General features: G+C 40.3%; 1 long non-coding RNA gene across 1 annotated transcript; it reads right to left on the reverse strand.

Moving 5' to 3' along the window:
- Window positions 1–1,962: 1,962 nt before the first annotated feature.
- LOC119617908 lies at window positions 1,963–3,712 on the reverse strand. The gene is made up of 2 exons (XR_005234362.1): window positions 2,494–3,712; window positions 1,963–2,351 (listed from the first exon to the last, which is right to left on the reverse strand). It is a non-coding gene; the product is annotated as an uncharacterized LOC119617908 (long non-coding RNA).
- Window positions 3,713–13,151: the final 9,439 nt, after the last annotated feature.

Here is a 13,151-nt window from a genome sequence, read left to right on the forward strand (position 1 = left end):
CATCTAAGACCTAAGCCCGTCAAACCGGGGCTAATAATGAAATCAGATCCAGTCCCCGTGGTGCGGGTCCTGCGCCGCTCAGCCCGGTCAGGACTTCTGTAAAAACGCCTGATTTGATGATTAAAACGCTGCATCTAAAAATGAAATAATCCACCAGCGAGCACTCCCTGCTCTTTAATGCCACGTCATAAAACAGAACATTTTAATCCTGGGGGCTAGAAAAGTGGAAATATATACAGGTGAGTGTTGCCCCCCCCCCCTCCAGTGTAACGTTAAAATGATTTTTCACACAAAGAGCTAAAAGTATTAAGAAGTGTTTGCAAATGGACTTTCCTCCTGTGTCAGAAAGAACACCGGAACAAGCGTCTAAAAATAATGAGTTGCTCCCCTGACTTGATAATTGAAGACATAATGAGAGAGAAGGGTAAAACGGAACACTGAAGAGAGGACGAAAAAAAAAAAAAGGAAGTGTGTGTTTGTGTAAGTGTGTGTGTGTGTGTGTGTGTGTAACAGAGAAAGCAAGAGTGCCCCATATTTTTTTTGTCATCGCCTCAGGGTGTTGAGCACATTCACCCCCAGCACTCCAACCTACTTTTTACACCCTCCTTAGAATAATAATAATAATAATAATAATAATAATAATAATAATAATAATAATAATAATAATAATAATAATAATAATAATAATAATAATAATAACAATTTAAAAAAAGGCCCAAACTGTGTCTGGAGCTCAATCTGTTCCCTGTGACACCATTGTCATTTTCACTGGACATGAAAACAGCTCCGATATTTCTCTAAATGTGCTTTTTTTACGCTGTTTATCCTCTTGTTCTAATATTGACTGTGAGTACATGAGTTCACTGCTGAATAAACATGTAAACATGAAGGGGAGGGCGTATAAACAATTCATGAAGCAAGGGGACGGTGCAGCCATGCTGTCGATTTAGGTTAAATTACCTTTTAGCTGCATTAGAATTAATTATTTTATGCCTGCATGTGTATTTTTTGGATGAATCCACTTGCAGATGGAGTGACTTTTTGTTTCATGTGAGTTTCATGTGCTCCAGCACATGTGGCATGGAGCACATATAAAAATAAAATTATTTCGCTCATGATTCCTTCCTCCTTCTTGAAGATGAACCTCTCTCTGCATCTGCACTATAAATGAAACTGAACAAGGGCACAGCATTAGGATGCAAATTAAAGACCTTCAAAAGGCATTCAGCTCATGATAGGAAGTGGCAAACCAAAAGGCATTTAGCAGAAGTATTGAAGTTTTGCTCGACTGCCTTTATGAGGCCCGGAGAGCTACCGTATATTTGAGGACTGCTGTCAACATTTTGATTGAACTTTAGTCGCAATTATTTTGAAACGAGGGCGTTACCAATAAATATTGACTCGCTAAAACAATTCTTTGCTCCACGAGATGCTGTATTTAATTGCGCCGCAGACATCGATTCCTCCTGCTGTCGATGTTTTTTCTGCAGCTTTTTAATCAAATAGGACGAAAAATAAAGTCATATTATACACCAGGGTTCTCTATATGTATATATAAACACATATTGTTTTATTTGCACATGATTCCCTGTGTTTACAGTAATTCTTTTTCAGCAGAGCAGCTTTTCTAGCTTTACTAGAGGTGGATGATAAGAATTAAACACAGGTTTAATATCGTTGATACAGATCTGATACGAATCTCCTTATTAATTATCGTGGATGCTTCATCAAATAAATGTTTTTTTGGACCCTAAAGTGTTTTTGTCTTTTTTTTTTTCTTTTGGATTGTTAACTGGTTAACACCCAGAACAGAATTTGGTCAATGTTTCTAAGTAAGTTTTTGTTCAGAAACAATGGAAAAGCAACAAAACAAATTTTCCTCAAACACCAGCTCCAACCAACGTGTCCTGATTGTTTTTTCTTAAATAAAAGTGCGCAAAGTTATCACACGAGATGCGAAAGTTTAATAAACTTTCTCCCTTTATGCAGGAGAGAAAGTGAAACTTTTATTTAACTGATATTGATCAATATCCGGACCAACACAGATATTGATATGATCAATAATTAAGCTCTAACCGCCCCACCTTTAACATTTACAGTTATTCGTTTTAAGCTACACAAATTTTCTACAATTTACACTGATTTATTCTGGACGGTGCAGCTTTTCTGCCATTTACAGCAATCAGGCAGCACGACGTTTGCCACATTTACAGCCATTCATTTCAGCTTTTCTCTGCATTTACGATGATTCATTCCAGGAGGCGCGGCTTTTCTGTCGTTTACGGTAATTTCCACGCCTGGCTCGGCTTTCTCTCCGTGAGAAGCTGCTCAGCTCACAGAGAACTGCGGGCCTGACAAAGACAATATGGTGAGAGAACAAAACGAGCACGGCTGTCTGTAAAAGTGCATATTCTGGACATTTGTTAGGGACAAACGTCTTGAAGCAGAGCTATCTGAATTTTAATTGAAGACCACAGTTTTACATGTGTTTACCTTCATTATGGATGATGTTTCTCAATCCTTTAAATGACGGTGCATCTGCTCACTTCTCCATTTGATTTCCTGTCTGGCGTCGACAAACGGTTTCTCATATAGACGCACAGATAGATATCTACCAAGCTTTGACAAAAATGCACAAGTTTTCATGGGTTTTAGCAAGTGTTATCTGTGTATTATCATGCATTTGCAAAGGAAAATAAAAAAATAATACCATGTTGGGTTAAAATGTGCATAAACGAGACTTTAAATTGTTGCATATTAAAGGTTTGCGTTTCTGAGCTGGTAATGCAAATTTGAAATGCTGAAGTTAAAAACAGAGAAATATCAGCAGAGGCGAGCTGCTTTGAAACACAATCTGTTTCCAGCTTCATGCATTTATTGTCAGAAATAATAAGTTTACAATTTAAATGTAAATGCCTCTGTAACATAAACAGGAGCGAACTGTGATTCTTTGATGGTAAACCAATTAAAATTATGCACGGAGGCTGATTAGGTGTTTTTAAATGGCAAATGTTGATGATGCTAATTTCTTTTTTGATTTATAAATGTACCAATTTAATAAGTGTACTTATAATAATGTATACACTTTAGTAAAAGACACTGTCTGTGAAGGTGGGATTTAGCTCTGGGGTCCGATGTGGATCAGCACACATTCATACGTCTACAACAGTTTCTTCAGGCTTGATATGAACTCAGTTCCAAGCAGAAAGTTCTTCTAAAAGTAACATTTCCTAAACAATCAAATAAACATAATAGACTATGAAAACTAGAAATAAATGTCTTACCATTTTTTCCCGGTAAACATCGTTCTTTTAAAAATTACCACCATACCCTGGTCAACTCGGGTCCCATCTTCACGACTCCAGGTAACTTTTTAACCATTTTTTCTCCACCTACACAATCTAACAAAAACACTGAAATACCTATGCCACGATCACATCAACAGCGTTTCAAAATGCAAAGAAAGAACACGTGTAGCTTAGCTTTACAGTCTTTGTAATTGACCATTTCAGCACCCGATGACAGCTCGATGTGTTTCTCCGGCACAAAATGATAGTGAACTTGTTCAAAATAGACTGCTCTGTCATCGTTACCAAGCAGCTCCACATCTCTGTAGTCCACAAACTGAATCATCCACTTTTCTGCAAAAACGTAGAGTGTGGACGAGAGGTGCAGCAGCATAACGTACTGTATCCTGATCGGTATCCTTTCAGTATCCTTTCATTCAGTGTCTGTTGCTGCACGAGAAAAAAAAGATCAGTTATGTTGACAGGAACAATCTGACAAAAACAATTTTAGAAAAACTGGCCTAATAAGTCATCCGACTTTCCAACCGGCCTACCTCTAATTGTGCAAAGTGTAAAAACCGTGAACGCTGTCTTTGTCTTACAGTGTTTGTTTACTTTAGCAGCTATCCTCAAGTTAGGATAATTGTGCTAAAGTTGTTATCTTTGTCAGCAAACGCAACAAACTCAAAAGGAAAATGGGCGATAAATGAGAGAAGAGCAAGGCGTTTTACCTCATCTGTGGCGTTTCTGTTTGTGTTAACTAAGAACTGAGAATAAGCTTCGACACTGCAGCAATCAGACTTCTTTTTTCTTTTTTTAGATTAAAGTGTAAGACAGGAGTCATTTGTCACAGTCCTCTGGAAAATTGTCAGAATAACACAAAAACCATGACAGCAATCTTACGACACAAAAACGGAACAATTTAACGTCAGTTCAGAGCAGCAGGGGTGGAACTATTTTACATAATACTAAATATATAAACAAATAAAAGGAGAAAGCTTTGTTTTTATTGCAGTATGGGTGTATTTGTTATGAAGACAATATAGGCAATCCCAAGAGAGAAAGAAGAAGAAAAACTTGAGCACTGAGGATCTTACAAGGGAATAATTGTTTCCATGTTAACAAGACAACATGCCAGAGGGAACCTGTCGGAGTCTGGATGTGAAACCAGTCGAGCATTTTTGGAAAAACAATGATAACTCAAAACTGCTGCTCTTTATCCAACTGTGGTCCTTAACAAAACACAGAAACAACTGTTTTGCTCAGTCTTTTATAGAGAAAGAAATATTTTGGTACATTTTGTGTTCAAAGCACTTAATGTGGAAAACCAAAAGGTCTCAAAATGTTCCTTCTGCGATACGACATTACTTAATAGTCTGATTTATAATTTATCCGAAGCCAAATAAGACATTTCCTTTTTGTGCGATTTATTAATCGGCGTCATTTTGAATCAGCTGAGGAGCTTTCCTTCCAATAATTTTCCAAAATGAAATTTAAAAACAATATATATGTTCTGTGGCAGCGGTGTGCTGCTTTAACAGTCGAGATGAGCAATTAAAAACTCACAGAGAGTTAACCAACACCCAGCGGAGCAAATCGATGAGCAGCATCCTGCTTGAACTAATCACAGAACGGAGGGCAAAGGCAGCCAGTTGACATGAAAAGTACAGGAAGCGTGACGGGGCTAATGGTTTGGAAAACGCAGCTGATAAATGAGGAAAAAAGGGCTGAAACTCTGTCTTTACCCTCTTTCATTTACGTTGCTCCCGGACACCGTGATAACTTGAATTTTATACAGAAGCTAGTTGGGGGTAACGTGTCCTTAAGAAGGGTTAGATGGATGGAGAGGTGGGCTTTTATGTTATTTTTACTAAGATTCATTGCAAACCAATGAAACACACTTGTGTTTTCAAGGTAAAACTCAATAATGGCAGCAGCTGTTTCTGCAGATATTAAGCCGAACTGTCATTTAGACAAAATGGCTCAATACCATTTTCTCAAAATGTCTTCTGTGTAAATTACTGCTTAGAGCCTGTGAATCACTTTTTTCCCCTCCTCACTCCACAGAGTGGCATCATCTATCATTTTTGGAGAAACGAGCAAGCTAATGGAACCTTTTAGCATTAAGGAACACGACCACTGAAGAATGTTCCATTTGCATCAGGTCATTGTTTGATCCATAAAAGAAAAAGGATGGATGTTGCAGAGAGAGAAAGAAAAAAAAAAAAAAAAAAAAGCTTTCGCTTTCTATTGAAGACACAAGTCTTGGCAAAAGAGTAAACAATGCAACTCTGCATTTAGCTTGGAGACTTCGCGGAGCCATCACCATGGCAACCCCGTTTTCCAGTCATATCTTTAATGAAAAGGTAATGAGAGAAACATAACGGTCCCAACTTCATTACCGGAGTAAGATTCAGTAATAAAAACTAAATCAGAGTGTCAGTCATTTGGAGGAGCAGCAGAAGGGCAGCTGAACGAAAACAGACAAGAGGAAACGTACGCCCACTCAGCGTCTGATCCGATTTACGGGCGTCTCGTTTCGGGGTTCACAGAAAACACACGCCAGCGGGCTGATTTTTGCAGCTGGACACGTTTAACACGTCATATGTTGTATGTATGTATGTTGTCAGCTTCAGTTTCGCCGTCCTTGCATCTCTTTGAGTTCTTTGCCGTGGGAAGAACCGCCAACACGAAGAAGCAAAGACAAGTAAAGATAAAACGGAGAAAACAAATCATATGGAACAAACAAGGTCCAACAAACAGACACATGACGAGTAAACATCCATATATATGAGGCAAGGGTCTGAAATCTGTGGTTCCTGGGCCACATGCGGCTCTTTGGTTCCTCCTTGTAGCTTTAATCGAAACATTAATTAAATAGAATGATGCTTATATTCATGACCACAACAGAAAAGACTTGTTGTCCAATTTTACCCAAATAAAGGCAGCAAGATACAAATAAGAAGAAACATATTTATCACTTTGTCATAGCAGTTAGTCTGTTAACCACTTCATTAATCTAATATCAAGACAAATAGTGTGGTCTTACTCTGAAATCTGACTGAAAATTAAACATGTTTTTAACACATCGGAGGGCAGAAAAGTAACAAAGTGCAGATTTGCTCACACTGTCAGATCACTATATCGTGAGTTATTAAAATAAGGCGCTCTACAAACATGACAGATCACTTTGATAATAAAAAATACAAAGTAAAGGCTTAACCTTAGTAGAATAATGATCTCTGCCTTTATTAGAAGATATTCATTAAGTCACAATTAAACATTCAGCAATCTGACCTAATTATGTTCACGCTAATAAATTATTAGGATACTAGCTTATGTTCTACTATTTCAAAGTAGGATACTTGTATTATTTTTACAAATAAAAGGACTCAGTTAAGGCTTGCATAGTTCAGGGTTTAACTATTATTTAAATAAGACACTATACATTAAAAAACTCTGGTGGGGTTTTTTTTGTACAGATTTTTAACTTCATAATGACCTAAATTGTAGTTTTTTATATGTAGCATCATATCCTGTAACACATAATGAGTCGTTTTATTTCTATTTCAAGTTTCAAGCACTTTTCTGCAGCTTTGGATACATTTTATTAAGTAAGAGAATGGGCAGAAATAGCCCTCGACTGTAAAGTTTGCAGACTCCTGACAGAGAAATGCTGGACTAAACTGACAAAAAGAGTTTTACGTAAAATTGTGTCGTTACTTCTATCATGATTGGTGGATGATGAATTGTACCGGGACTGAAATGAAGGCAACAAAGCCGGCTGTTTTCAGCAGTATCTAAAAAAAAATAAATCCACTAAACCAACAGAGGAAACCAGCAAACAGCAAGAAACGTGGAGATTAACAAACAATCTGACCAAGAAATAATGTGCTGATTACTAACGGAATGCAGGTGGTAAGAGCTTGAACTGAGAACTACAGAGGATAGGTGACGCGGTTGCTGTTGAGAGGTGGCTCAGCGAGAACAAAAACTTTATTAACAATTAAAAAGCTGACGAGACAGCAAAAGCTAAAGTGACCCAGAGGGACAGGAGAGATGAGCAGCAGAAGGCTTTTAAACAGGAAGTGGTGATTACTGAGCTGACAAGCAGGTGAGCTAAGTGAGCGGGCGGACAGGTGTGGGTGATTATCTTAGGGCAGGGGTGAGCAACCCTGGTCCTGCAGAGCCACTTTCCTGCATATTTTACTTGCTTCTCTGCTCCAACACACCTGATTTCAATCAGTGTCATTAACAGGCGTCTGCAGAACATGAAGAGGTGATTTAACCCCCGAATCAGGTGTGTTGGAGCAGGGAAACAAGGAAAACATGCAGGATAGTGGCCCTCCAGGACCAGGATTGCCTGCCCCTTTGTTAGGGCAAAGAGGGACACGAAGGCCAATGACGCAGGGCTGAACAGGTCAAAAGAAAACACAAAGAAAATCGTGACTAATCAGAAAATAAACCTAAAAACAAACACAAAAACCCAAAGATCATGACAATATGACCACAAGAGCAGACCATAACTCAAACGGGACAAACTTAAAATACAAGAAACCCAAAGAAAGATCCATTAAAAAAAACTCAGACCATGACATGTTGCTTCCAGGGAGCATGGCAGAGAAATGCTAGAAACAAACTAAAGAGTTCAGTGATTTGAATAAATAAACCTATGTCCCGTTTGTGTTTAAATGGAGATTAGGATTTAACAACAAATAACTTGCATGTACTAAATAAATGAGCATTGGAAGGAATGAGAATTTTAAATGATCAGCTCATCTCTGACAGTCCCCCCCCCAATCATCTTCCATTAAACACAAGAATTAAACATTCATGGTGTTTGTTTAAATGGATGTGACCTCGGAAAATGAGCCGTGGTCCACCTCTCCAGCCCTGCATGGTAAATATTTGAATCTACGTCTCGCTGCGGCGGTTCGCCTCGTCGTCCTCTCCTCATTATCACGGTAACCTTGTGATCTGGCCAATTTTCGGGCCGTAATGACACTCGGCATTCTGAAAGCAATTTTAATCACGGGCGGGGAGCTCCGGCTGCCAGGTATCAAAGCCGTTGGCTGCCTTCAGCGGCACGCTCGCGTCACGCAAAGTCCACCAGCGTCCGGGCTCCTCCTTTCCACACGCAGTCCATCAGGAATCCTCCATGCATAATTAAAGAGAAATTTAAAGAGACTTCAGGTGTCTTAACCAATGTGGTGTTGACATTTCGTCCAAGCCATGCAAGGATTTATTCGTCCAGCAAACAAACGGTGGCGATATCAGTCGTTACCAAACTGAAAGGAATGATAAGAATGATGCCCTGGGCTTCAACTCAGATCTGAATGCGACCAAGGATAATTGTGCACACTGACTGTGCTTGCATTAATGCCAAGACGGTCGGAGGAGGAAGAATGTAGAGAGCGGCAGACGGATCGGACTGTATGAATGCATTCTGTCCTCATTGTCCACTCAGACACAAGCATCATTACTGGCCGGTTACGAGCTCCGGCAGCTCCGGCAGCTCCGGCCTTCATCATTATGCAGCCGTCCACACAGGTCTAACAAAGAGAAATTTGTCTCGCATTTGTTTATCTGGATGAGCAGAGTCTGGCACGGCGTCGCAGGCTGAGGTTGGCCGGACGCTCAAGTACGTCGCCGCGCACCTTTACCTCCATTTGGACCTCGTCCCCCTTCTCTCTCGCTCCTCGCACATCTAAAACAACTACAGTGTCGTTTTACCAACATTAATTTGTACTCATGTCCAAAAATAAAAAGCAAACAGATGTTTTTTTTTGGGATGTGTCTGTTAGCATAATATCTCACAAATCATTGAACATATTTTATTAAAACTTTCAACAAATAATCAATGGATGAACATCTACAGCTGATCAACGTTTGGACAGAAACCAATTCAAGATGGTCGCCACAGCCAACTGACCTTAGAAAACACAAAAATGGCTACGACTGCGCCAATTTTACAGACACTGAGCTAAAATTTGGTGTGGTAGTAGCTGAGACTGAGCCCCAACACATACATGAATGCAACACATCACAATACTTTTTCTGTTAACTTTGGCATTAACTAATGGAGTCAACCCTGTTTGTCTTTTACCAATATATCTCATAACCCACTTGATGGATTTCAATGAAACACCCAGAAAGTAATTATTGGATGGATACCTACAACTGATTAACTTTTGGCATCAACCCAGTTCAAGATGGCTGCTGCAGCTTTCATAAAAATGGCTTTACCTCAGGGATTTTTACAAATATTGAGGTAAAATTTGGTGTGGTAGCAGCTGAGAGTCATTCAGAACAAGCACTAACAGATCATGCAAGATATCACATGAGACTGTGCCTCGTGTTGTTTTAAAGATTTAACCAAAATAGCTCCGCTTCAGTCATTTCTAATCATAAAATAACATTAGTCTAAAACTCTGGCGTGAAAGGCGGTGGATGAAGAATGCTAGGCCTTAAACTGAGCCATTTTGGGTTAGCATTTGGTTCACTGAGGGGTAAATAGTTGTATAGGTTGTTCTGTTAAGCTGCTCTTATGATCGTCACAGCCGCTCGATGTCCTCAGCTGTCTCCACTTCCAGCTGTTCAGGCGCCACCTGTTTCCCGTTAGTAATCAGCACTCCTGTTACCATTCCCCAGACACATACGCCCTGGTGTCCTCAGGTCCGTTGTCAGATTCTCTGTTCACTCTTGTTTTGCTTTGCTGTGCTTTTGTTTGACCAATAAAGTTGTTGGTTTGTATTTGTGGTTCCACAACCTGCCTACCTCCTGCTTGCCTGCATTCGGGTCCTTTATCCAACCTTGTGGCAGTTTTTAAACGACCTTAAACTGTAAGAAAGGAGGGGAAAAAAGCACCTTAAACTGCTGTGAACTTTTACTGATCCACAAAAAAAAGTAGACTATTCGCTTCTGGGAGTTTGTGTGGCAGCTGTGAGTTATGGGAGTCTTTTTTTCTTTTATTTCTCTCCACTTTCTCACAAGTTTTGTTTCAGGAGGAGGGTGTGCAGTTTGACTTGTCCTTGACCCTCCCTGTGAACCAGATACATCATGAGGCTGTTGCTGAGGAGGTTAAAATCATGCAACAACGAGATGCCGCGGGAACAAAAAAATTTAAAAAAGAAAAACAGGGAAGGGGGGGGGGTGCTTCCTTATGTTGCAACACTTATCTGAAGCTGTCCGACGGTTCTGCTGCCAGCAGTCACTGTCGCTTAGATCTCCCCGTGCTTTTCTGTCCAGCTTCATGTCACGGCGGCAAAAAATAGTCCACGTTGAGGCAGGTGTTTTTTTTTTTTTTTTTTTCTCCCTTCCCCTTTTTGACAGGTTTCAGAGATATGTGCTCTGTATATCTTTGAGGCATTATCACAGGTATCCAACTGTACATCCAGGGAGTGCTGAGAGTGCTGCACTCTTGTCTTATTACAGACAGCAGGTGCAGATGGTTATAGGCAGGTGCTCCGCTGAAAAAAAAAAGGAGAAGGGGGTGTAAAAAAAAAAAAAAAAGGACAAGCACCTGGTCCCTCTGTTGTCGCAGTCTGCTCTTAGTATGATTAGCTTTGTTTCTTCAATGGAGCGCGGCGAGGAACAAGACCTACAGCTTCATTAGAGAGCCTCACAGGACCCTCGGCTCGCTTCTTTTCTTACACTTGACTCCAAAATGTGAGGACCCCCTTCCCCCCATTAAAACTCTGCTACTGTTACCTCTCTAGAATATAAAACGAGTTATTCAAAAAGCCTGTGCATAAAAAGGCAGGTTTGTCTGTTAGCAAAATATTTCAAGAACGGCTGGGTGGATTTTAATTGGATGTACCGCTACAACTGATTCCGCTTTGGAATCGGTCCGATTCAAGATGGCCTCCACAGTTAATGTGCTTTAAAAAAAAACACTAAAATAGCTGCAACTCGTTCATTTTTACAGATATTGAGCTAAAGTTTGTAGTAGTAGCTGAGAGTCATCTCCAACGCATACTTGAAGGGCAAACAAATTGCACAAGATCTTAGTTTAAAACTTTGGCATCAACTGTTGCCGTCAACCCTGTCTGTTAGCAAAATATCCCATGAACCACTGGATGGGTTTTAATAAAAAACTCCCAGAAGGAGATCACTGGATGTATACCTACAACTGATTATCTTTTGGAGATGGCTGACCCAACTAATCAACCATAACCAACACAAAAATAGCTATAGCTCAGTCCGTTTTAAAGATATTGGGCTAAGATTTGATTGGGAAGTAGCTGAGGGTCATTCCCATCACATGCTTTGAGCTCTCACAGATCATGCGGGATCTTTGATTTAAAAGACTGACATGCAAGGAAGTTGGCAACCTGTTTTATGTCAAAAACTGACAGTTTTGTGTCTTTCAATTTATGCAAAAAGTGAAATAAGCTCGAATAATTGAGCTCGAATGTCTGGGCAGGTTTTGGGCAAAACCTCTATTATCGCCAAATCCCAGTCCATTTTCAGGCTGTATCTTCAAGAACTAGCAGAGGAAATGAGTGCTAATCATATGGTTTTTTTTTTATTATTATTTATTGTCAGAGTGTGCACAGATTTGCTTTCTTTGTGTGCTCACCACATTCGCCAGCCAAGCATTTAATAATTGAAGGAATTATCAGGCCAGTGGATCCAAAGCCCCTCAGAAATGTGTCATGTCCCTGAGCAAAGCCTGCAGTAAAAAAAAAAAAAGGAAAGAGGGGCCTGCTAATGTTCAACGCCCCACACACACACACACCAAACAAACAAACAAAAAAAAGCTCTGCAGAATCCCACCTACATAGCCAAAGTTACAACAGAGGTTGATGATGCCACATACGGCAAGCTTTGACTGGCAGAGTATCAATACCTCATAACAGCAGGAGCCCATGCATGTCAAATACATTTATGATTCCCTCTAAATGCTGCTTTCCTGTTTTCCCCTCCACATCAGAATGGGTGTTTTTTTTTTTTTTTGATGTAGCTAGATTTCGCCATGCAGTTTGGCTGGTAGTCCCCTCCTTACAAAGAATGTGACTGACGCAACATTAATCTCCAAACAAAGAGACTGGCACAAGCGCGCCGCGCAATTTCAGGGCGATGAGGTGGCAACGTCAGGCTCAATTTCTCACCGCTCCTTCACAAGCTGCTCCACTTTCTCCCAAATTCTCATTTAGATCAAACAAAACACTCCAGAGAAGGAGGTGAAACAGTGCCGTTTAAATCCGTGGCACACATGCACACACAGGAGACCTCTTTTTCTTTTTCTTTTTTCTATAAACAGGGAGTCTTAGCATGGAAGGAAAAAAAAAAAGTTTTAAATTCGCCATAATAAGGTGTGACCTACATGGAAGGGAGCCAAAGCCCCCCGAAAACTCCAGCTCCAGGGCGAAATTCCAAAAAGTAACGCAGAGGAAGAGAGAGCTGCTCCTCCACAGACATAATTCTCTCCTGGTTGACACGCCACACTTCCTCAGAGCATGGCTCAGAATACACACCGCATCCTTCAAGGCGAAAAGCATGCAATATTTATTTTACTGATGCACTGTTTGGTACATTGAAAAACGTCGCCAGCACCAGCCAGAGGTTGTAACATAAAATAATCTCTCTGACGCTGACATATGAAAAACATTCCTGAGCTGACATTCATGAATAATGGCAGCTGTTTGGAGAGGAGTGACTCTGAGGTCTATTTTCAAATAGGTTTCAGCTGCACAACTATCCCGCTGTTTAGCTGAGGGACGCCTGGAAATGCATCTTTCATGAGCGCAGGAGACCGCAACTTGTATGTTTAAGGAGAACCCGCGCAAAGTGCAGGGAAGGAAGGAGGCAGGCGAAGATTTCAGATAACGATTTGACGACGCACTTTGGTGACAAAAAGTG

Source organism: Kryptolebias marmoratus, linkage group LG17 (assembly GCF_001649575.2).
Source record: "Kryptolebias marmoratus isolate JLee-2015 linkage group LG17, ASM164957v2, whole genome shotgun sequence".
In the NCBI taxonomy this organism is placed as follows: Eukaryota; Metazoa; Chordata; class Actinopteri; order Cyprinodontiformes; family Rivulidae; genus Kryptolebias; species Kryptolebias marmoratus.